The following is a 25384-nucleotide window of genomic DNA, read 5'->3' as shown; positions in this document are numbered from 1 at the left end:
TTCTGATAAAAAGTCACAGTTACCTTTTGTATTTTTTATTTAGTGGTGGAATCAGACTTCCATAGATTCCAGCAAAACTGTTCAAAAGTTTGGGGTCTGTAAGATTTTATGCTCACCAAAGCTGCATTTATTTGTTCAAAAATACAAAATTTGATACTTTTTTTCAGAATTGTGAAATCTTGTGAAATATAAACTTGCAATTTTGAGAAGAGAACTCAGAATTGCTAAATTAATTTGCAATATAAACTTTTTTTTTTCTCAGAATGGCAAGTTTCTATCTCCCAATTGTGACTCTTTTTTTCTTGCGTTTGCAAGTTTATATCTTACAATTCTGAGAAAAAAGTCAGAATTGCGAGTTTGTATTATGCAATTCTGTTAAAATGCCACAATTACCTTTTTTTTTTTTTTTAATTCAGTGGCAGAAACGGGCTTCCATTCATTCCAACAAAAACAACACAACCATTCATAAGTTTGGAGTCTATAGGATTTTTATGCTCACCATAAAGGCATTTATTAGATCAAAAATACAAGTTTTGACCCTTTTTCTCACAATTGCAAGTTTACATCTTGCAATTGTGACTTTTTTCTCAAAATTGTGAATATTAACTCACAATGTCGAGTTATAAAGTCACAGTTGTGATATATAAACCCATAATTGTGAGAAAAGAACTCAGAATTGCAAGATAAATTTGCAGTATAAACTTTTTTTTTCCTCAGAATGGCAAGTTTCGATCTCCCAATTGTGACTTTTTTCTTGCATCTGCAAGTTTATATCACCAAATTGAGAGTTTGTATTACACAAGTTTGAGAAAAAAGTCAGAATTGCGAGTTGTATTATGCAATTCTGATAAAAAGTCACAGTTACCTGTTTTTATTTAGTAGCGGAAACAGGCTTCCATACATTCCAGCATAAACAACACAAACGTTCAAAAGTTTGGGGTCTGTACAATTTTTATTCTTACAAAAGAGCATTTATTTGATCAAAACTAAAAATACAAATTCTGTCTTTTTTTCTCACAATTGCGAGTTTACATTGCGCAAATGTGACTTTTTTCCTCCGAATCATGAGATATGAACTTGAGAAAAGAGAAAAGAACTATGAGAGACAATGCGAGATAAAGTTGCAATATAAACTTTTAATTCAGAATTGGAAAATTGCAGAGTTTCTGTCTCCATACTCTGACCTTTTTTCTCGCAATTGCAAGTTTATATCACGCAAGGTCCAAATTGTGAGTTCGTATTATGCAATTCTGAGTTTTTCTCACATCTGTGAGTTTATATCTCACAATTCTGAGAAAAAAAAGTCTGAGCTGCACATTTATATCATGCAATTCTGAGAAAAAAGTCTGAATTTGCAAAAGTCAGTTTGTATCATGAGTTTTTTTCTTGCAATTGCAAGTTTATATTTCACAATTCTGAGACAAAAGTCAAAAAGCTCTGAAGAACAGCATTTATTTAAAATATAAATCTCTTGTAACATTATAAACATATTTAATGTCACTCTTATTCAATTGAATGCATGCTTACTGAATAAAAATGCAAAACATACTGACCCCAACCTTTTGAACTGTAGCGAGTACTGTGATGCATATTGTTAATGTAGTATATATAGTATATATTACTTGTACGGTAAAATTATGTTCAGACTGCCCACCCCGGTTGAGATCTACTTTAGACAGCTTGACGCTTGTAGATAAGGGACAAGTTGAAACCAAATTTGTTTAGCATTTGCATTGGCAGCTTTTAATACCATGTGAGCCTTGAGTGATTTTAAACAGGCTGCTGTTAGCTGATTGATAACGTTTAGCACGACATGGCTGCAGTTCCACTGGGGCAGCAAATGAAAGGATGAAGCAATACTGCACATCACTGAAATCCAGCACTGGGCCCAATACCGAGCCCTGAGGGACGCCGTAATGGCTGCATGTACCGCAGATCTCTCTCTGCTGCGCTGCTGGAGCTAATGGGGCGGCGTTTGGGTGAATGTTCGAATCTCACATTACTCACAATCTGCCTCTCTAATGGCTCTTCAACGTTTTAAAGCGTTTTTACTGCTAAAACAAGCTCTCGGCGGCTCCTCGATTAAGGCATCAGCGGACGTGTAATGATTGTCTACGTTGTTGTTTTTTTATGGAAATATTGATATCTGAAACCATGCTTGAAGTGAGGGTCAGACGTTTAATCCAAGTAGTCTAAATCGTGTCTTTCAAGTTGCATTTTGCGCTTTTTAATGTCTACTTCCTTTTAGTGAATCGGCTACAAAAACAACGCAGATAGTGTGTTGATGTTATTAGCAGGTGCAATTCGTTCTTAGCCAATCCCTCACCTAAATATTTAAAGAGTCATATTCCTCTAGCTCTATTCATTCTCTGTTGTTGCACGATGTGTTGTCGCTCTGGGAATGACTTGCAGACAGATGTGGTCCAGCTTTGCTCCTTGTTGACGGACTCCCGCTGGTTTTGGCTCGGATTCCAATGTGGGAATCTTCACATCCAACACCTGTTCCTCTGCTAAGCACCTTCTTGTCTTCCTGAATGATTTGCTCTCTCAGGGAAATTTTCATGAGGCTTTATCTGTTTTCTTCCTCGTCTCTTTCTCTCTCCCTCAATCTCTGCTTCTTCGCTTAAGCTCATTAAATGTTTCCGAGAGAATAGGAAATCAATGGCGCATATGGTGTGAGAGAACTTTTTTCTTGATTTGTTTTAGCCTGTATTTATCTGTTTTCACATATCTCACTTTCCTTCGGCTTCTGTCAGTGTTTGGCAAGATACATTTTCTTGAGAAGCAAAATTGCGGAAGATATTGAAGGGGTAGTTTGCTAAAAAATTACTAGGGTGAGTAAATAATGTCAGAATATTCAGTTTTAGGTGAACTAACAGCAAGTTTTGCTATTGGGGTAAGACCAACTAAACTAATTATAAGAGAGTATATTGCTTTTCAGTGTTGTAATGTTGACTGGAAAGCAAGACAAATGCTGATTAAGAAATGTGTCTGTTTTCCAGGCTTTCCCACTCATCTTCTTCTGGGACGACAGACTGCAAGGTAGGTCTATGGTTGTTTTCAGATGTGCTCTTCATCTTTTTGGCAGATGAGCCACGGCTTGGCGGCCTGTCCGGTGTTTCTGTTTGAAATGGCTATGCAGCATTTGGTTAGGTTCCCGCACGACCTTTATTTATCCTGACACACATCAGGCTTCTGGATCGCAGCGGGAAGAGCTGCTGGAAGGAAAGCGAGAATGTGTCTGATCGCTTCAAATGTTTATCGTTTCCCCCCCTCTCGTTTAATCATCCTTACTGGCTCTCTCAGTGCTGAGCTTTGGGTTTGATTAGTCAGCCTAGTGGAGGATGACAGCATACTAAACTGCCTTTATAAAGTGACTGAAATAAGGCTTCTTCCTTAAAGGGATAGTTCACTCAAAAATAATAATTCTGTTATTAATTACTGACTCTTATGTTGTTTTAAACTCAACACAAATTAAGATATTTTTGATGAAATCCGAGAGCTTTCTAATACTTCGTTGTGGTATTTTCGTGAACGTGCGTCGGAGACTGACATGGAAGACAATAAATAATGGTTGAATAGAGTCGTTATTTTAGTAATTATGGTTGAACCACTGATGTCACATGAACTATTTTATTGATGTCATTACTACCTTTCTGGGCCTTGCACGTGTTAGTTGCGTTGCTGTCTATGCAGGGTCAGAAAGCTTTTGGATTTCATAAAAAAAACCCTTAATTTGCGTTCTGAAGATGAATGGTCTTACAGGGTGAGTAATTAATGACAGAATTTTCATTTTTGGGCGAACTATCCCTTTAAGATGACCCTATTTACTTTCTTTTTACTTTTATGTTTTTGGTCTTATTGTATGTTATTTATCAGGTTCTCGGATTTCTGAACTAGAAATGACCTAACAGTCTCTGAAATGACTATTTCTATTGACGTGAACCAAGCCAAATGAATCTTAAAGGGGATGCTAAGTTCACTTTTTCATGAACATTAATGTGTGTTGGCAGTCTATGTACAAATCTACCCTATAATGATACAAATCCATGCAGTGGTTTTTAATTAATCTGTAAAAATAATATTCCCTTTTTCAAATCGAGCCATTCTCAGATGCCTGTCGTTGTGGCGTCACACCAACAGAGGCCGCTCCCACGATAGTTGATTGACATGAGCGTTTTACCTCAGACCAGCTGTCACAGTCCGCCCTCTTTGTTTCGATGCCAGAGCAGGGATGTAAGTTAGACAAGAATATCTCAGATTGAGCGATTGAGGTGTTGTGTTGCTGGATGTAATAATGAATATAGTAGTCGTCATTTACTCCCGACATCTGAGCCGCTAAAGATGCAGTGGATTACGTTTGTTTGTGAAGGGAATGCGCCTCCCGATCTACATATATCTGTCTGTGTTTGTGCGAATCATTCATGATCCAGCTTCACTTACAGCAGAAGTGAGTATACGGTTTTTTTTTATGAATCTTTGCGATCGCCTTTCCTAATAATGTGCTAGTTAGCAAGTTTAGCCGCTAAACGCAGCTAAATGTGGTTAAAGTAAACAGGCTCGTCTCTCCACAGAGAGAAGAGAGGGGCGGGGCGAGCAGAGCTCATTTGCATTTAAAGCAGCCTCGATCAGAATGAGATGATTTTTGCAGAGCTCAAAAAAGGTAAAAAGGGTGTTGTTTTACACTACCATTAAGAATTTTTAACCAAAGTATATTATAGACTTTTCATTAAGACCCTAAAGAATCATATCAACTTGTGGAAAATGGGCATCCGGTGACCCTTTCAACTAATAGTGTTAAAACCTTGAATTCCAAGAGCCAATCAAATCTTGTGTGGGCGGGGCTTGGTTTAGTTAGCTGGTTTAGTTGCCGGATATTATGATTCGCTCGGAAATATGCCAGAAGTGCAACATTAAATGTGTTGCAAATGTCGTTTCATGTGTTTAAATACATTTTTCTTCTTGATTGTGTTGTATTTCCAAGTGAAATGGAAAAAAAATGCAGGGTGGAACTGTGTGTTATATGTTTTGAATTGTTTTGGGTTATGAAAAGTGGCTAATACATACTAGAATTAAGCCTGATTAAGAACATTTTTGCTAAAACAGTGCATTACCTTGTCACATCAAAAGTTTGGGGTAAAATGTTTTTAAACAAAGTCTCTTCTGCTCACCAAGGCTGCATTTATTTGATCAAAAATACAGTAAAAACAGTAATAATGTGAAATGTTATTACAAATCATTACTCCAGTTTTCAGTGGCACATGATCCTTCAGAAATCATTATATGTTGATTTTGCTTCTTTAAAACCATTTCTGATTATTATCAATGTTGAAAACAGTTGTGCTGCTTAATATTCTTGTTATTCAAGATTTTTTGCTGAATAGAAAGTTACAATGAACAGCATTTATTTAAAATTAAAATTACATTTTCACTTTTGATCAATTTAATGCGTCCTTGCTGAATAAAAGTATTAATTTCTTTTGACCTTTTGAACTGTAGTGTAATTATACTACCAGTCAAAAGTTTTTGAACAGTAAGATTTTTAATGTTTTTAAAGAAGTCTCTTCTGCTCACCAAGCCTGCATTGATTTGATACAGCAAAAACAGTACAATTTTGAAATATTTTCATTATTTAAAATAACTGTTTTCTATTTTAATATATTTTAAAATGTAATTTATTCCTGTGATTTCAAAGCTGATTTTTTAGCATCATTACTCCAGTCACATGATCATTCCGAAACATCTATTATTTTTATTATGTTGAAAACAGCCGAGTAGATTTTTTTTCAGGTTTCTTTGATGAATCTGAATCTTTGGATCTTTCATCAAAGAATCCTGAAAAAATGTACTATTTTAAATACTGATAATAATAACAATAAAAAATGTTTCATGAACAGCAAATCAGCATATTAGAATTATTTCTGAAGGATCAAATGATGCTGAAAATTTAGCTTTGATCACAGGAATAAATTACATTTTAAAATACATTCATATAGAAAGCAGTTATTTTAAATACTAAAAATATTTCACAATATTACTGCTTTTACTGCAGGCTTGATGAGCAGAACAGACGTATTTAAAAAACATTAAAAATCTTACTGTTCAAAAACTTTTGACCGGTAGTGTGTTTGGTTATCAAATAACATTATGCTTGTAGAAGTCATTTCAGAGGTGGAGCAACGATTAGTTAAAAGACAGCTAGTTTCTTTGGAAAAATGTGCACCAATGAATTGTTCACATTAAAACCAGGAACGTGTATTAAGAAAGCAAATCGAGTGCATTTTGACATGTTTCCTTTGTAACTTTAATCCTCCTTTGTCCCGGCAAGCTTGGCTCAATATGATGTACTATAACCTGAGCGTGTAAACACACACACAGCCTCAGCACTTTCCAGCGCTCTGGCCGTATTTCAGGCTTCTGCTTCGCTATCAGCAGTGGAGCAGCTTCGCTCTCGCCGTTCGGCCAAGCCTGGGAAACAATACGTGCTGTTATTTATTTATTATTTTCAGAAAGAGGCCGTTTGTCGTTGTGTCGGGGGGAGCGAGCGAGCGTGTGTGTGTGTGTCAAGCTGTCGGGCAGGTCCAGGCACAGCCCATTGTGAGGAATAATGGATGCTATGGCCGCTATCGCAGGAGTTATCTCCCTCACACACACATACGGCGGCTTGAGGAGCTGGTGATAAATGACTTTGAGACTCGCTGTCTGCGATCAATAAACCACTAGCAGCAGATGAGTGAGACCGAGCTGCCGCTCTCCGTTTCTACTTTACTTCTCTCCATCTGCTCCGCTTTGGCTCCTTCGGTCGCTCTCGTCTCGTCTCATCTCTCATTCTCTTCCCATCTGCTCTCTGCTATACTTTTCTCATTTCTTTAGTCTCTCATTGTGTTTTTGTCTTCTTACCTCAGCTTGTTGTCCAATCTCATCTTGTTTATCTCACTTCTGGTCTTCTTTTCTTATGTCGTGTCTCAAATGTTTTTAATTTGTCTCCTCTCATATTTTCTCGCCTTTGCTCTCATTATCAGTTTTTTCATCTATTTCTTCTCAGCTTTCCCCGTCTCTCTTCACCTCTTATATTTCTTATCACATTATCATCTTTTTTCTCATTTTTTTCTTTTTACTGCTTCATCTCTCTCTGTAAGTTTGTTTTTTTGTTTTCACTTATCTACTTTTCTCTTCTCATCTGTTCTCGTCTCATCTTTTATTCTCATGTGCGTTTTGTTTCTCATTTGTCCCATCTCATTTCATTTTACTTGACTTTAATTGTCTGATCTTGTTGACGTTGGATCAGACGTTGGACTGTCGTTGCATTTTGTTTGTGAATGAAAATCAGGTTAGTGCCAGTATTTGACATTGGTTTGACGTTGTCGTAACATTGGACTTTGGTTACACAACCTAAAAATGACCAAAAATCAATGTCAGCTTGTTTAATGTATTAATGTGGACATTAGATGTTGAGTTGACATTGAATCACATGACGTCACAACCAAAATGTAACTAAATATCAATGTATATGACGTTGTGTGCTTTGGTCTCGTCTCTTATTCTCTCATCTTGAAGCTTTTCTATTGTCTTTCGCTCTTGTCTCTGCTTGTTTTGTCACAGCTTGTCTTTCTGGTCTCATTTCTTCTTCTTTCAAGTTTCATCTCTTCAATCTCACATTATTTCATCTTTGTGGTCTTGGCCTCATTTCATGTCTTTTCTCATCTCGTCTCGTCTTTTCTCTTCCATTCCTTTCCATTCCTTCTTGTCTCTCTAATCTTGTTTCTCACTCATCTCTCATTATTTTCTCCTGTTTCCATATCTCCTCTTATTTTTTCTTTTCTAAATGTGTCTTGTTTTTTCTCCCACAGATTTTCATCTTTTAGGTCTTTTTCATTTTCTCCTTCTTCAGTCTCAGATTTCTCATTTCATCTCTTTTTTAGCATCTAGTCTTTTTCATGTTTTCATCTGTTTTTTTTGTCTTTTTATCACTTCTCATTTTGTCTCTTCTGACTTTTCTAGTCTCTGCCATCTCTCGTCCTTTCTCATCTAATTTTTCTCTTGTCTCAACTTTTTTTCTCACTCATTTTCTCGTTTTCACTTTTTCTTTTCTTGTCTCCACCTATCTTGTCGCACTTCCCTTTGCAAGTCTCTTTTCTTTTCCAGTTTCTCATCATTTTGTCTTTTCTGGTCTTCTTGTCTTCTTCATCTAAACTTAACTTTTTTTCTCACTCATCTCAACTTCCATTGTTTTCTCCTGTTTTCACGTCTCATCCTGTTTCTTCTCACCTCTCTCGTCTCTGTTTTAACATTTCTTTTCTTCTCATCTTCTCATCTCATTTTTCACTCGTCTCAGCTCATTTTTTCTCGTTTTTACATCTCGTCTCATCTTGTCTCTGCTTTTCTCACTCATCTTGTCCTATTTTCTTGTTTTCACATCTCGTCTCCTGTTTTTCACATCTCCTCCCTCTTTTCTTATCTCTTCTTTTTTACATCTCATCTTATCTTTCTCAACATTTTTCTCACTCATCTCAACTCCTGTTGTTTTCTTGAGTTTTTACATCTCATCTTGTCTCTTCGCACTTTTCTCGTCTTCTTTTCTAATCTCATCTTTCTCATCTCATTTTTCACTCATCTCAAGTCATTACTTTCTCATTTTCCAATTTCATCTTGTCTCTGTTTTTCTCATTTATCTCATTTTTCGTTTTCAGGCTCTTCTCGTGCTGTCTTGTTGCTTTTCTCATGTCTTTACATTCTCACTTCTTTGCTTGTTTTGAAACACTTCTTTCTGCTTTTTTCTTTTCCAGTTTTTCATTTTGTCTTTTCTGGTCGTCCTGTCTCATTTCATCCATTTTCTCATCTCTTCTTTTTTTAATCTAACCTCATCTTTCTCAGCTTTTTTTTTTCACTCAACTCCCAATGTTTTCTGTTATTTTCATGTCTCATATTGTTCTCAATTGCCTTGTCTCTGTTTTTATGCTTCTTTTCTTACGCTTCTTTATCTTCTCATCTCATTATTTTATCGTTTTCACGTCTCATCTCTATGTTGCTTTTCTAACATCTTATATCTTCTTTCTGCTTGTTTTGTCACACCTGTTTTTTCTGCTCTCTTCCTTTCCAGTTTCTCATCATCTTGTCTTTTCTGGTCTTCTTGTCTCATTTCATGTGTTTTCTCATCTGTTTTCATTTCATCCCATCTTTCTCAGCTTATTTCTCACGTCCCTCAACTCATAATTTGCTCCCGTTTTCATATCTCATTAGGGCCCGAACACCTGGTGGTGGAAGAAGATTCTTCTCCAAAATGAATCGCATTTTTGAGGGCCTAAACATACTCGAAAACTCATGAAAATTTGCACACAAGCCAAAAGTGGGGAAAATGTACATCTAATATGGGTTTTAGAAATGGGTGGTAAAATGGCTCGATAGCGCCACCTATAAAATTTCAACAAAGTACCCTTATCTCCTAGAGATTTAATCAGATCAACACCAAATTTGGTCAGTCTAATCTAAAGCCCTTTGTGTCATTAAATTGTGAAGATCTTGAGTTTTTGTTGAAAGGCGTGTCCGTGGCGGCCTGACAAACTTCTGTGTTTTGCCATGAAAAAGGAAGTTGTTATAATTCAGGCATACATTGTCTGATCTGCACCAAAATTCACATATTTGATACGAATCCTGTCCTGAACACATGGCCATGCCCATATTCAGTTATAGTCATAGCACCACCTGCTGGCAACAGGAAGTGGCATGTTTTACGCTCTAATGAAGTTGTCATAGAGATTTAATGTCATCAACATTATATTTGCTTAGTCTACTGTAAAGGCATTTGCAATGTTAAATTGCGAAGATCTTGAATTTTCGTTAAAGGGCGTGTCCATGGCGGCCTGACAAAGTTTCGCTATGGGAATAGAAGATGTTCTCATGTCCAATCAGCCCAAATTTCACACTTTCAATAAGTTGAACACATTAGATGAACACATCTAAAGGTCAATATTCTGTTATTATCATAGCGCCACCTGCTGGCAACAGGAAATGACTTGTTTTACACTAACTTAAGCATGTACGTCATGCTTTGCATTAACTCAAACATACCATGTTTAGTCTGTGCCAAACTTCATATCTTTGATCAAAGTCCTGGCTCGAAGACATCTACATGACGATATTCGGTTATAGTCATAGCGCCACCAGCTGGCAGCATGAAGTTTGGCACATATAAATGACTTTGACATATTTCTTCTATATTTACCACTTTAAATGCATATTGCCCACCGTTCGCTGTTTTCCTAAAGCCACCAGGTAGTGGTGAGTCCGGGTGCGAGGGCCCTTTCAATGTTGCTTGCAGCTTTAATCTTATCTTGTTTCTTTTCTCGTCTCTTCTCATCTTGTCTCTTCTAACTTACCTTGTCTCATTTTCTAGTTCTCATCTCTTATTTTCTCATCTAATTGCTTTTCTCAAATCTTTATCTTGTCTGTGCTTGTTTTGTCACAGTTATTCATCTCATCTTAATGTTTTCATGTCTCATTTTCTCTTCTTGTAATTTTTCTCTTATCTTCTGTTGTCTCTTTATCTCTCATCATTTCGTACCTTGTGGTCTTCTGGCCTCGTGTTTTCTTTCATTTAATTTCTTTATTTTCTCATCTGGTCTTTTTGTCTTGTTTCTCAGTCATCTTAACTCTTGTCTATTTTTTATCTGTTTTTCTCTTATTATATTCTCTTGTTTTCTGTTCTTTTCTGATCTTGTTGCTTGTCTCTGCTCGTTTTGTCACAGTTGGTCTCATCTCTTCATGCCTTTTCCAGTCTGGCCTCTCTTCTCCTCTCTAATCTTCTCTCTTCACATGAATCTAAGCCGTGGTCATGTAGGTCTTGTTTGAGGGGCGCAGGTGATCTCTGGTCAGTCACACACACACTCACACACATCATTGTTCAATTACTAACACTCAGATGCACACTGAACAGCTCTGATGCGCTGCGAGTGTGTGTGTGAGTGTTTCCAGCTGTAGGGATTGATCGCAGAATGAAAGTGTAATGGGAGATGAGCTCTCATCTCAACCCTCACTGGAACAGAACAGAGATTTGGTTACAAACACCAGCCATATGACGCACACACACAGCAGCAGCACGTGTGATCACAAATCTCCAGACAGCGTCACACACTCTCAGAAATCTTCAAAAGAAAATTGTGAATGCTAATCAGATGTTTTTGTCTATTTCTGGCATGTGAATACTCTAATGCTCGGACTAATTAAGCCTTCCATAATAAACCTCCTCCATTCTCTCTCCTCTCTCTCTCTCTCACACACACACTCAGTCCAGCGCTGATGCTCCTGCCAGAGGACGTGTTGCATTTCATCTCTCATTCTCTTCTCATCCCGTCTCATCTGTTCTCACCCTGCCTCTCATCTCGTCTGATCTTGGCTTTCTCTTCTCATTCGCTCATCTCATTCTGGTATTCTGTTTTCTCATTCACTTTGCCTTATCTTATCTCCATTCATGTTGTTGATTTCTCATCTCATTTCTGGTCTAGTCTTGACTTCTCTTGTCTCATCTTTCGTTCTTGTCTCACTTGTCTTTTATTCTCTTTTCTTATCCCTGTTCTTGTCCTTTCTGAATTTTTATTTTTTCTCATCTTATCTTGCCTTGTCTCGTTGTTTTTCTCTACTCTTTTGTCTTTTTTCTCTTTGTCTTCTCAGTCATTTTTTCATCTCATCTCATGTTTTTCCATTTCTCATTTTCTCCTCTCTTGTGACGTTTTTCTCATCTCATCTGTCAATTTGTCATCTTGTTTTCTCAACTCATGTTCTAATCTCTTTTCACTAGTTGTTTTCTCATCTCTTTTCATCACTCATTTTCTCATCTTCTTATCCTCTATTCTCTCATTTTCTCATCTCTTCTCATTATTTCTCATCTCTTTTCATCAGTTATTTTCTCATCCTCTCATCTCATCATTTTCTCATCTCCTCATCTCTCATTTTTCATCGTTTTCTTATCTCTTCTCATTATTTTCTCGTTTTCTCATCTCGTTTTCTCGTTTTCTCATCCTCTCTTCTCTCGTTTTCTCATCACTTCTCATCTCTTGTTTGCCCACCTCTTCTCATAATTTCTCATCTAATCATCCCATTTTCTCATAATTTTCAAATTTTCTCATCTCTTTTTATTAGTCATTTTCTCATCTCTTCTCATCATTTGTCTTCTCATTTTCTCATCTTCTCATCCTCGTTTTCTCATGTATTCTCATAATTTTCTCATCTCTCATTTTCTCATCTTTTTCTCATCTTCTCCTCTCTTTTTCTCATCTCTCATTTTCTCATTTTCTCATCTCTTTTTTCATCATCATCTCATCTCTTTTTCTCATCTCATCTCATCTCATCTCATCATTTCTCTTTTTCCCATCTCTCATTTTCTCTTCTATTAACATAATTTTCTCTTCTCTCATCTCTCATTTTCTCATCTTCTCATCTCTTTTTCTCATCTCTTCTCATTATTTCTCTTCTTCTCATCACTAGTTTTCTCATCTGTGCTCATTTTCTTCTCTCATTTTCTCATCTTCTCATCTGTTCTCATCATTTCTCATCTTCTCATCTCTCTTTTTCTTATCTCATCTCATCATTTTTCATCCTCTCATCTCTCATTTTCTCATCTTCTCATCTCTTCTCATTATTTCTGTTTTTCTCATCTCTCGTTTTCTCATCTGTTTACATAATTTTCTCATCTCTCATTTTCTCATCTCTTTTTCTTCTCATCATTTCTCATCCTCTCATCTCTAGTTTTCTCATCTCTTCTCATCTCTCTTTCTCTCAATGACATCTCATCTCATCATCTCTTCTCATCATTTCTCATCCTCTCATCTCTTTTTTTCATCTCTTCTCATCATTTGTCATCCTCTCATCTCTCATTTTCTCATCTCCTCACCTCTTCTCATCATTTCTCATCTTCTCATCTCTTTTTTCATCTCTTCTCGTCGTTTCTCATCCTCTCATCTCTCATTTTCTCATCTTTTCATCTCTTCTCATCATTTTCTCATCTTCTCATCTCTCGATTTCTCATCTTTTCTCATTATTTTCTCATCTCTCATATTCTCACCTCTCGTTTTCTCATCTTCTCATTTCTAGTTTTCTCATCTCTTTTCTTCAGTCATTTTCTCATCTTTCCTTCCCTCATTTCTTCTCCTCATTTTCTCATATTCTCATCTCTCGTTTTCTCATCTTCTCAACTCATGTTTTCTTATTTGTGACCCTGGACCACAAAACCAGTCTTAAGTTGCTGGGGTATATTTGTAGTAATAGCCAAAAATACATTGTATGGATCATTCCATATTCAAATAGTTTTATCTCAGCCAAATATTCTTCTTACCTCTTGTTTCCCAACAAACCATACATCAACGGAAAGCTTATTTATTCAGCTTTCAGATAATGTTTAAATCTCAATTTCAAAAAATTGACCCTTTTGGCTGGTTTTGTGGTCCAGGGTCACATTTACTCTCATGGCATTATCTCATCTCATTTATTTCTCTCATCTTCTCATCTCTTCTCATCATTTTCTCATCTTCTCAACTCTCATTTTCTCATTTCTTCTCATGTCATTATCTATTACTCTCATTTTCTCATCTCTTCTTACTCTTGTTTTCTCATCTCATTTCAACTGTCATTTTCTCCTCTTTTCTCATCAGTTGTATTCTCATCGGTTCTCAGTTGTTTTCTCGTCATTTACCATATCTTTTCTCATCTGATGTGTAATTTTCTCATTGTATCTATTTCTATCTCTTGTTTTCTTCTATCTCTAGTTTTCACATCTCATCTCTTGTTTTCTCATCTCATTTGTCTTTTTTTTCTCTTCTCACCTCATGTTTTCTCATGTCATCTCTTCTCACCTCTCATTTTCTTACACTCTCGCCTCTTCATCTCCCATCTCCTCAGTCTTTTTCTCAGGTCTCTTGTTTTCTCATCCCAACTCTTCTCATTCTTTTCTCATTCCTTCTGTGTATTGGTTGTATGGCTGTGGTCCACTGCACCTGTTGCTGTCAGTCTTGTGTGTGTGTGTGTGTGTGTGTGTGTGTGTGCTTCTCACCTCTGCCAGAACATCAGACCTGCCAGTGAAGAGTGTGTTTGTGTGTGTGTGAGGGGTCTCGTCTGCCCCCGGCTGTCACACACAACGACCCTCTGCTCTAATGAAGCCAGGGTCAGGACTGTATGTGTGTGTGTGTGGTAGGTCGTGTATGTGTGTGACCGTGTGTGAGGCTAGAGAGCAGCTAATTGGTGGAGCTGCCAGCGCTGTGCGTGATTGAAGCGCCAGTCTCTCCCGTGTTTCACCTCAGAGGAGAAACACACACAGACTCAAGCTATTAAACAGCCAAAACACTCCTGTACCCCTCAAACCGCTCAGCCTGGACCCTTTCATAATATTCACCAGAAAGCGGTGATTCAAAAAGTCAAGCTCCTGACATTTTGATCTGACATGGTTTATGTATTTTATTTACGGTGCTTTTCGTACTAGTCCATTTGTCAAAGTTCGGTTCATTTGGTTCTGCTTGAAAAGGTTGATATGAACACAATCAATCTTGAATGTCATCTTTAATTAATAAAATATGCATCCATGCTCCCGGTTATATTATAGTAAACAGTAGTGCTCAGCTCATCCTGCAATGCATTCGCCAAAAGTGTCATTCTTTCTCTGTAAAGTGTAAAGTTTTAATGGTATATCAGACTCAACGAATGCATGAATAAAACAGTGCAAATGGTGTCTTCTCAACATAATTCATTATGTAGTTCGTGTTGCGAACAGCTGCCAGTGCTTACTCACATTGATAATGCACATTTGCAAACTACTTTTGTGCTCGTAGCTTCATAACATTACGGTTGAACCACTGATGTCACATTGACTATTTTAACAATGTTTCTGGACCTTGAACGTGTCAGTTGCGTTGCTGTCTATGTAAGGTCAGAAAGCTTTCGGATTTCATCAAAAATATCTTAATTTGCATTCCAAAGATGAACGAAAGGTCATTCGGTTTTGGAACGACGTGATGGTGAGTAATTAATGACAGAATTATCATTTTTGGGTGCACTATCCCTTTAAATCCGAATGGCCTGTTGATATTCAATCGCTGAACTTCTGTCAAGAGATTGCTGTCGTTTCAAAGCCCTCAATGACATAAACTCATCGAAACGGTCCACTTTAAACTTTAATTCCAACAGTAGTTTCATTGTGATGACATTTTCCAGCCGATTTGCGTTTGATCGTCAGCTGATACCGTTATGTGAGTCAGCAAAACTGCAGCACCCCTTGAACAAAGTGTCGCTTGTTCTCCTAAACATTTCCCTTCCAGCTCTGCTCTTCCACACGCCCCCTCTTTCCACACGCTTATCAAAGAGACAGAGCACGGAAGAATAAAAAAGAGGGTTATAAAAATGAGAAGTGATAGTAGGTTTCAGCCTTTTGTAATGAATATCCCTTAGAGGTATTGAAATGCTAATTTTACGCTCTCAGTTGGCAAACTCGCCGAATCGTGAGGAAAATTTGGGCGGCTGAAACCAACCCCGATTTGGAGAATCTCTCTCTTTCTCTTTGGCTTCATTTATGTGTTTTACTGTTTTGATGTTTAGCACCGTTTCTCTCTCTCCGAGTTGAGTCTTGTTTTCCACCTCCCTTTTTTCAATTTGTCTTCCAGACGCACACATTCAGGGGTGTGTGGGATTTGGCAATGTTGGGGAGCTAGTTTGAAACTGGAACTTGCCAAGCTACAAGCTAGTTAAAGGAATAGTTCACCCCAAAGTGTTGTTTCTGTGTTGTAAAAACCCAGCATTTTTTTTTTTTTTTTTCAGTGGAACACAAAAAGAAAACTTTAAAGGCTGTGTTGGTTGCTCTTCAAGCATGTTCAGCGAACGGGGATTGAATTTTTCACACTTCAGAAAGATAGCAAAAGCACTATAATGATCAATTTGACTCTTCTGCTATATTTCAGTCTTCTAAATCAATATGAGAGCTTAATTTACAAACTATTTTTGTTAAACTTAAATTGTGATGAGCTGTTCCGGTGAGCGGCTGCTGCGACTGAATTATTGTGTTCAGAACTCAGAATGATTTAGCCGATTCACTGCATTCAAAAGGAAGATTTGTTTACAAATCAGGCGGAACGTTTTTGTATGAATCATTGTTTTGAGTCAAATCTTTTTAGTAAATCTGTTGAAATCGCTAAGGCATATTATAGGATTTTTAGTGAATACCAATTTGAATGTCAGTCTGCTGTTTTATTGCTTTTGAAGACTAAGTCATACAGAGCACTTGCAATGGAATGAATCGGCGAATCTTTTTTATGAACAAGTTCTAGTGAACCATCCAACAAACTGATTCTCTAAAATGAATCATAATTATCCATTTAACGTAATTAAACAAACTGATTATCCAAAATGAAACTGTAGATGTCCAGTTTCCATTATTGTAATTGAATGGAACGTGAATGTTTTTATGAAGATGTTCTAGTGAGCCATCCAAACAGATTCTCAAAAATGAATCATAAATGTCCAGATTGCATTATTCTAATTGAACAAATCATTGAATTGTTTTACGAATAGATTCTAGGGAGCCATCCAAATGAACTGATTTACTAAAATGAATTATTAAAAATGTCCAGCTTCCATTATTGTAATTGAACAAATTAGTAAATCGTTTTATGAATGGAATCTAGTGATCCATCTAAACAAATTAATTCTCTAAAATGAACTGTAAATGTCCAGTTTGCATTAATGTAATTGGATGAATCGTGAATGCTTTTATGAACAGGTTCTAATGAACCATCCAGACTGATTCTCTTAAATGAATCATAAATGTCCAGTTTCTTTTATTGTATTTGAACAAATCAGTGAATCATTTCATGAATAAGTTTCAAATGAACCATCCCAATGAACAATTGAAATTGAATGAATCGTGAATGTTTTTATGAACAGGTTCTACTGAACCAACCAAACTGATTCTCTTAAATGATTCATAAATGTCCAGTTTCCATTGTTGTAATTGAACAAAGCATTGATTCGTTTCATGAATTGATTCTAGTGAACCATCCAAATGAAAATATTCACTAAAATGAATTGTAGATGTCCAGTTTTCATTACTGTAATTGAATGAATTGTGAATGCTTTTATAAACAGGTTCTAGTGAACCATCCAAACAAACTGATTCTCTAAAATTAATCACAAATGTCCAGGTTCAATTATTGCATTTGAACAAATCAGTGAATCATTTTATAAATAGGTTCTAGTGAACCATTCAGACTGATTCTTTAAAAGTGAATCATACATGTTCATTGTTGTAATTGAACAAGTCAGTGAATTGTTTTATGAATCAGTCCTAGAGAACCATTCAAATGAACAGATTCACTACAATTAAGTATTAATGTCCAGTTTCTGTTATTGTAATGGAATGAATCATGAATGCTTTATGAACAGGTTCTAGTGAACCATCCAAACAAACTGATTCTCTAAAATGATCCTCGTAAATGTCCAGGTTCAGTTTTTGTATTTGAACAAATCAATGAATCAATTTATAAACAGGTTCTAGTGAACCATTCAGACTGATTCTCTAAAACTAAATCATAAATGTCCAGTTTCAATGTAGTAATTGAACAAATCAGTGAATAATTTTATGAATAGGTTCTAGTGAACCATGCAAATAAACAGATTCACTTAAATTAATTATAAATGTCTAGTTTCTGGTATCGTAATTGAATGAATTGTGAATGCTTTTATGAACAGGAATCAGTGAATCATTCAGTTTGATTCTCTAAAAAAATAAATCATAAATGTCCAGGTTCAATGTAGTAATTGAACAAATCAGTGAATCATTTTATGAATAGGTTCTAGTGAACCATTCAGATTGATTCTCTAATAGTGAATCATACATGTCCATTGTTGTAATTGAACAAGTCAATGAATCGTTTTATGCATCGGTCCTAGAGAACCATTCAAATGAACAGATTCACTAAAATTAATTATTAATGTCCAGTTCCTGTAATTGTAATGGAATGAATCAGTGAATCAATTTATAAACAGGTTCTAGTGAACGATTTAAACTGATTCTCTAAAATGAATCATAAATGTCCAGGTTCAATGTAGTAATGGAACAAATCAGTGAATCATTTTATGAATAGGTTCTAGTGAACCATGCAAATAAACAGATTCACTAAAATTAATTATAAATGTCCAGTTTCTATTATCGTAATTGAATGAATTGTGAATGCTTTTATGAACAGGTTCCAGTGAACCATCCAAACTGAATCAGTGAATCATTTTATAAATAGGTTCTAATGAACCGTCCAAATGAACAGATTTACTAAAATGAATCAGTTTTCCCAATGCTACTTGAAAGACATAGACGTTTGAAGAGTGCATTTGATTACTACATCAATTTGCTCTGCTGTAAAGTTGAGTGAATCATACATGGCATCAGAAAGTGGTGGTATACTGTTTTTCTGGTGCATTTCTTTGGAAAAAGTGGCCTGTTTCAAAAGCAACATTTATTGTGAAAAGATCTGAGCAACTGAAAATAAATGTGGTTAGATAAGTATTGTTGCTAATTTTAGTTGGTTTCTTCCCTTCACTGTGCTTGAGTGATTTCCACAGGCATGTTGGAGCCCCGCCAGTGTAAAGTCTCCTCTGGCTGAATTTCTCCAGCACGGGGAGAGTGAGAGAGACATAAATTGAGAGGGGTCAGAGAAATGAGGTGCACCGTAATTAGCCGAGTCGCTCACTCCGTCTCTCTCTTTCTCACCATTTCTCTCTCTCTCTCTCCCCTCGTTAAGGCGTTTCTTGCTGCTATTGTTTGGCTGTCACATCCTGAGGGAAACAGCACGGACGGGGGGTGTGGAGAAACGGTGACCTGTTTCATTCAGAGCACATCTTTCACTCAATCTCTTAGTTTTATATTCTTTTATTTTTCCCTGCGGCCTAGGAAAATCACTATTCGACTTGGATGCCGGTCCCGAAAAACATTGGGTATGAATCTCAGAAAGCTCCGGCTGTGCGGCCCGCCTTGTAACCAATGACACAGTGGAAGTGAAATAGAAAAGGTGCCCAGTATTTTCTCTTTTTACCATCTCAGCTGTTTCTCATTTTTAGGTTCTGAAATGTCAACAAATCAAATCTCAGTTGACCCTGTTTACTGTCATAATGCATTTTTCAAGTCGTGCTCTATGGTTTTTATAGTAAATATTCGGTAAAGGGTGTTACAAATGGCATTTGTTGACTTTAATGAACTGTGATTGTAAAAGGATTTGCAACCAAAAATGAGAGTATGTGATTATAGGCCACATTAATATTAGAAACCATTAGCAACTTCCATTGATTGAAGTCCCAACTAAGCACCAAGTGATAAACCGACAAGGGTTTTAACTACTGAAGTGTTACTTTAGTATTATTATTATAGCATTTTTATTATATTTTTAGTTTTCATTTTATTTTTTTATATCTATATAGCTTTTTTTTATTTCAGGTTTAAGTTTTCTAATTTTAGTTCTTCAGCTATTTTATTCTTCAACAATTAATTAATTGAAATAAATAAGCTTAAGCTAAAGTACTGCAATTATAAAAATTATACCTGAAATAAAAAAAAATTCAAGGTTTATAGGAATAAAAAAAGAAAAAACCTCATAAAAATGACAAAAGCTCATAACAAAATTACAAAAGCTTAGACTAAAATTAATGGATTAAATTATTGGATTTTTTTTTTTAATATACAAGACAACTAAAATAAAAATAAAAAAATGTGTTATGGTGTGTAAATAATACTGCAAATAAATAAATTAATTAATTAGTTAAATAAATAGAAATGACAAAAGCACAATAATGACTACATTTTAAACTTGTATAGATTCTATAGGTTGAATTTATTTATTTAATTAATTTTTTCATTTTTGTTCTTCAGCTCTTTAATTCTTCATCAATTAATTCAATGAAATGAATTTTAAGCTGAAGTGTTGAAATGATAAACATTCTGGATATTAAGTTATATAGGACTTTGAAAAACTACAAATAAATGACTAAAATTACTTAAAATTAAATTGAAAACTGAAAATATATAAGCCTATTAAAATATTTATTTAAAATATTAAATTATTATAGTATAAATAGAAAAATAAAATAGTGAAACGATAAAAGTAAAACAAATTTGTTTTTAATGTAATATTTATATTTTAGTGAACTTTTTTAAACTTCTATAGCTTGAATTTAATTATTTAATTTTTCTAATTTTTATTCTTCAATTCTTAAATTTTTCAACAATTAATTCACTGAAATAAATAAGTTCAAGCTGAAGTACTGAAATTCTAAAAATTCTAATATAAATTCCAAACTATAAATGACAAAAGCACATCACAAAATTACTAAAACGTAACCTAAAATTAAAATGAAAACTGAAAATTTATAAGCCAAATAGTAATACAGAGCAAAAATATTATGATAAATAAATCAATCAATCAATCATATAACACAATTACTAAAACTTAACATAAAATGAAAATGAAAACTGAAAATATATAAGCCAAATCAAAATATTGAACAAAGATATTGTGGTAAATAAATAAATTAACAAAAAAAAAATAATATGGTATATAAATAATACAAAAAATACTAATAAAAATAACAAAAGCACATTACAAAATTACTTAAACTTAACTTAAAATTAAAATTAAAACTGAAAATATATAAGCCAAACAGTAATATAGAACAAAAATATTATGGTAAATAAATAAATAAATCAACTAACACGATTACTAAAACTTAACCTAAAATTAAAATGAAAACTGAAAATATATAAGCCAAATCAAAATATTGAACAAAGATATTGTGGTAAATAAATAAATTAACAAAAAAAAATAATATGGTGTATAAATAATACAAAAAATACTAATAAAAATAACAAAAGCACATTACAAAATTACTTAAACTTAACTTAAAATTAAAATTAAAACTGAAAATATATAAGCCAAATAGTAATATAGAACAAAAATATTATGGTAAATAAATAAATAAATCAACTAACACGATTACTAAAACTTAACCTAAAATTAAAATGAAAACTGAAAATATATAAGCCAAATAAAAATAATGAACAAAAATATTGTGGTAAATAAATAAATCAATCAATAAAGCATGTAACAAAATTACTAAAACCGAAAATATGTAATCCAAATAATAATATAGAACAAAAATATTATGGTAAATAAATAAATAAAGCACGTAACAAAATTACTAAAACTGAAAATATATAATCCAAATAATAATATAGAACAAAAATATTATGGTAAATAAATAAATACATACATACATACATACATACATACAGCATATAATAAATAATAAACAAAACACATAACTAAAACTTGTAATTGTAGTACTTCAGCTTAATCCTGATTTTAAAATTAAAAATGTTAAAAATTAATGTTAACTAACCATCTTACTAAAAAATGTAAGTGTTTTGTGTAATGTTTATATATGTAGTGAAGTCCAAGAAGACATTTTATGGTTTGCAGTTTTGTTCTATTAACATATTTACTTTATCAACTAACAGCATCAAACATTTTCTGATTATCTCTGATTTTGTTACTTCTCTAAGCATTTTCACTTTCAGCGCAAACAGAAAGCACACACGGCGCTGAAAATATGGCACGCTTCACCTGGTTATTAAATGTAATGCCACCCATTTCTTTTTGTTTTTGTTTACCGATTTCAACTGTTGCAAAAGTTTTCTGGCGTCTCTCTGGCACTCTTGAACAGGTCCAAACTTGTCTTCCTGACATAAGCTCTTTGAGAGGACCCTATTTTTTTTCCTGTAGTACCAGTCCAACACTGTGACAAAGCGATTCCGAAACCATCTCTTTCATAATAATCTATATTTTTGTCAGAAGAATCCACAACAAGTTACTGACCAGGATTCCATTTCTATTGGTCACCACACTCTGTAGCCCCGCCCACAGCGGAATCTCATTGGTCCAGAGTTCCGCAATGTTGCATTGTGCAGCGTTTCTGTTTTTTAATCTGGACAGATGACCTGTTTATCAATCGAAATGTCGTTTTGAGGTCAGCTGGGACATGTAAGTCTGTTTATAGGCACTGTAACAATAGCAGGCTTTAAGAAGCTCTTGTTTTAAAGACATAATTTGTTCTGTAGTATAAGAGGATGATGGCATAAGCTTCGCTTCAGACGCTGATGCATTTAATTTCACAAGCATGTGAAATCTGCATCATAGATTTAAAAGCTTGAACTGTTTATCCCCTTTTCTTTGTTCTCTGGAAACCTCGGTCAGAGATTGATGCCGTCCCGCTTTCCCCCTGCTGTCAATCGCGGCTCTCGAACCTGCAGGAATGGAAAGCGTTCGCAGCTTTTCTCCTTTTTCGTGACAGGTGAACCCCCCCGACGGGCTCCTCGTCCTGCTGTTCGGCTAATTGGCGAATGACGATTCGCCCCCCGGCAAAGCCAGAACGAATATTACCATACCTCATTTATTCAGGGCCTAATAGAGCGCTTTTTATCACTTCGTTTGAGTGCGAGAAAGGGAACCAAATCATCAACGGTGGTTATAAAAATTAATCATTTCCCAGCGCCTGATATACTTGGTGAAAAACACGGTTTGTAGTCACGGCCCGGAGAGCAGCTTTGAAGTTTGTTCAGGCTACCTGAGTGAAACTGGCCTTGTTTATGGGTAATGTGTGCTTTTAAATGTAGCCGTGAAGATGGGAGTTAGGTAATTGTGACACGAAACCTTTCGAATGCAATTAATCCAATTTGTTCTTGCGTTATGAACCAGTTTCAGTCGCGCTACGACCCCTGATCAGTGACTGTGTCGGCTGGCCTCACCTCATTTAACAGATTTTGTGCTAGCTGTGTATGAATATTAATTACACTCGTGATTGCTGTAGTTATTTAATTTTTTACAAACCATTTAGCGTGGTAACCCCAAATAACATATTTACTAAGTGTTTTTATTTCTGTTAGATCAAAATTGATATGCACTTTTTTTTGATGACAGCTTTAGCCTTATCCTTTTTTTATAGTGAGAAAAATGAGAGATTTATATATTTTTTGAAGAAAATGTCGTTCATACAGGGTTGTTATAGTTTAGCATTTTTAAATGTAGTTTGTACTTCTGTTTTTTTATGTCTTTAATTTAGTCTATCATTGTTTTATTTCAGTCTATCATTTATTTATTTATTTATTTATTTATTTATTTATTTATTTATTTATTGTGTGTGTGTTTTTAGTTTATCTAGTTTTAGTATTTTAGCTTAGTATTTTAATTTAGTAAAGTTTTCAGTGTGTCATCGTAATTTTTATTTTTTATTTTACTTATTTTCTGTTTTATGGTTTGTTTAATTAGTTTTGGTTTTAGTTTTAGTATTTTAGCGTTTTATTATAATTTAGTCAAATGTTTGTCAGTTTTCAGTGTATTATTGTCATTATTTATTTATTTATTTATTTATTTATCTGTTTTCTATTTTGTTTAATTAATTTTTATTTTGATTTTAGTAATTTAGCTTATTCTTTTAATTTAGTAAAATTTTAGTCAGTTTTCATTCATTCATTCATTCATTTATGTATTTATTTATTTATTTATTTATTATTGTGTGTGTATATGCGTGTGTGTGTTTTGTAGTTTATCTAGTTTTTATTATTCTAGGGCTTAGTATTATTTTAATTTATTAAAAGTGTTGTCATTTTTTTCATGTCTCATTGTTTGTTGTTTTCATTTTATTTTAGTTTTTTTTTTTTTTTTTACAGATGTTTTGTATTTTAGTTTTTTTCTTTTAGTTTTAGTATTTTAGGGCTTAGTATTTTAGCTAGTATTTTAGCTCATTTTAATTTACTCAAATTATTGTCAGTTTTTATATTTATTAACATATTTATTTTATTTAATTATTTAGGTTAATTAATTAATGTTTATTTATTTTTTTGTTTTCTAGTTTGTTTAATTAGTTTTTAATTTGGGTTTAGTTTTAGTATTTCAGCTTAGTATTTTACTTTTGTCAAATTTTTGTCAGTTTGCAGTCTATCATTGACATTTTTATTTATTTATTTTATTTTTTATTTTTTCTAGTTTTTTTAATTAGTTTTTATTTTGCTTTTAGTTTTAGTATTTTAGCTTAGCATTTTAATTTAGTAAATTTTTGTCAATTTGCAGTCTATCATTGTCATTTTTATTTTTTTATTTTACTTATTTCCTGTTTTCTAGTTTAATTAGTTTTTATTTTAGTTTTAATATTTTCACTTAGTATTTTTATTTAGTAAAATGTTTGTCTATTTTCAATCTATAAATGTCATTTATTTATTTGTTTTTTTGTTTATTTTCTGGGCTGTTTAATTAGTTTTTATTTTGGGTTTAGTTTTATTTTTTAGCTTAGTATTTTAATTTGGTACATTTTTGTCAGTTTTCAGTCTATCATTGTTATTTTTATTGATTGATTTATTTTTCTGTTTTTTAGTTTGTTTAATTCATTTTTATTTTGGTTTTAGTTTTAGGATTTTAGCTTAGTATTTTAATTTTTCAACATTTTGTCAGTTTTCAGTTTATTTATTTATTATTTTATTTTTTTTAGTTTGTTTATTTAGTGTTAAATTTGTTTGTAGTTTTAGTATTTTAGCTTGTTTTAGTTTAGTCAAATTGCCGGTTTTGTCTGTTATTTATTTATTTTTTTTTTTTATTCGTTCATTCATTTTGTTTCCTGGTTTGTTTAATTAGATTTCATTTTGTTTTTAGTTGTAGTGTTTAGCTTGGTATTTTAATTTAATCTTTTTTTTTTGGGCAGTTTTCAGTCTGTCATAGTCCTTTTAATTATTTATTTTTTCTTATTGTATTTGTGTATTTTTAGTTTTAATGTTTTCACTTAGTATTTTTATTTAGTAAAATGTTTGTCTATTTTCAATCTATAAATGTCATTTATTTATTTGTTTGTTTGTTTATTTTCTGGGTTGTTTAATTAGTTTTTATTTTGGGTTTAGTTTTATTTTTTAGTTTAATATTTTAATTTGGTACATTTTTTGTCAGTTTTCAGTCTATCATTGTTATTTTTATTGATTTATTTATTTTTCTGTTTTTTTAGTTTGTTTAAGTAGTTTTTATTTTATTTTTAGTTTTACTGTTTTAGCTTAGTATTTAAATTTTATTGTATTTTAGACTTTTTCTGGCTTCTAGTTTGTTTTTTAGGTTTTCGTATTTTAGTATTACTATTAGTATTTATTTTATTTTAATGCAGTTTTAGGCCTACTTTCAATTGGTATTTTAGTTTTGTACAATTTCTATCAGCTTATTTTTATTATTATTATAATTTATTATAATTTATTTATTTATTTTTTACAGTTTATTCTATATTGTTATTCTAAATTTGTTCTTATTTTAGAATTTTTTTTTTTTTTTTTTTTTTTTGT

The 25384-nt window shown here is 33.6% G+C and overlaps 1 protein-coding gene across 2 annotated transcripts in view; it reads left to right on the top strand.

Moving 5' to 3' along the window:
• Positions 1-25384, top strand: part of plxnb2b (plexin b2b) — a 255909-nt gene that overhangs the window by 50588 nt on the left and 179937 nt on the right. For both annotated transcript variants that reach the window (XM_051099100.1, XM_051099101.1), the window contains one exon: positions 3003-3042. The gene's annotated coding sequence lies outside the window, so the exon portion shown is untranslated. The remainder of the gene's footprint in view (positions 1-3002; positions 3043-25384) is intronic.

The sequence above is a fragment of the Labeo rohita genome, chromosome 25, assembly GCF_022985175.1.
Source record: "Labeo rohita strain BAU-BD-2019 chromosome 25, IGBB_LRoh.1.0, whole genome shotgun sequence".
NCBI lineage: Eukaryota > Metazoa > Chordata > Actinopteri > Cypriniformes > Cyprinidae > Labeo > Labeo rohita.
Note: the sequence above shows the minus strand (reverse complement) of the source record. Positions and strands in the feature narration are given on the sequence as shown.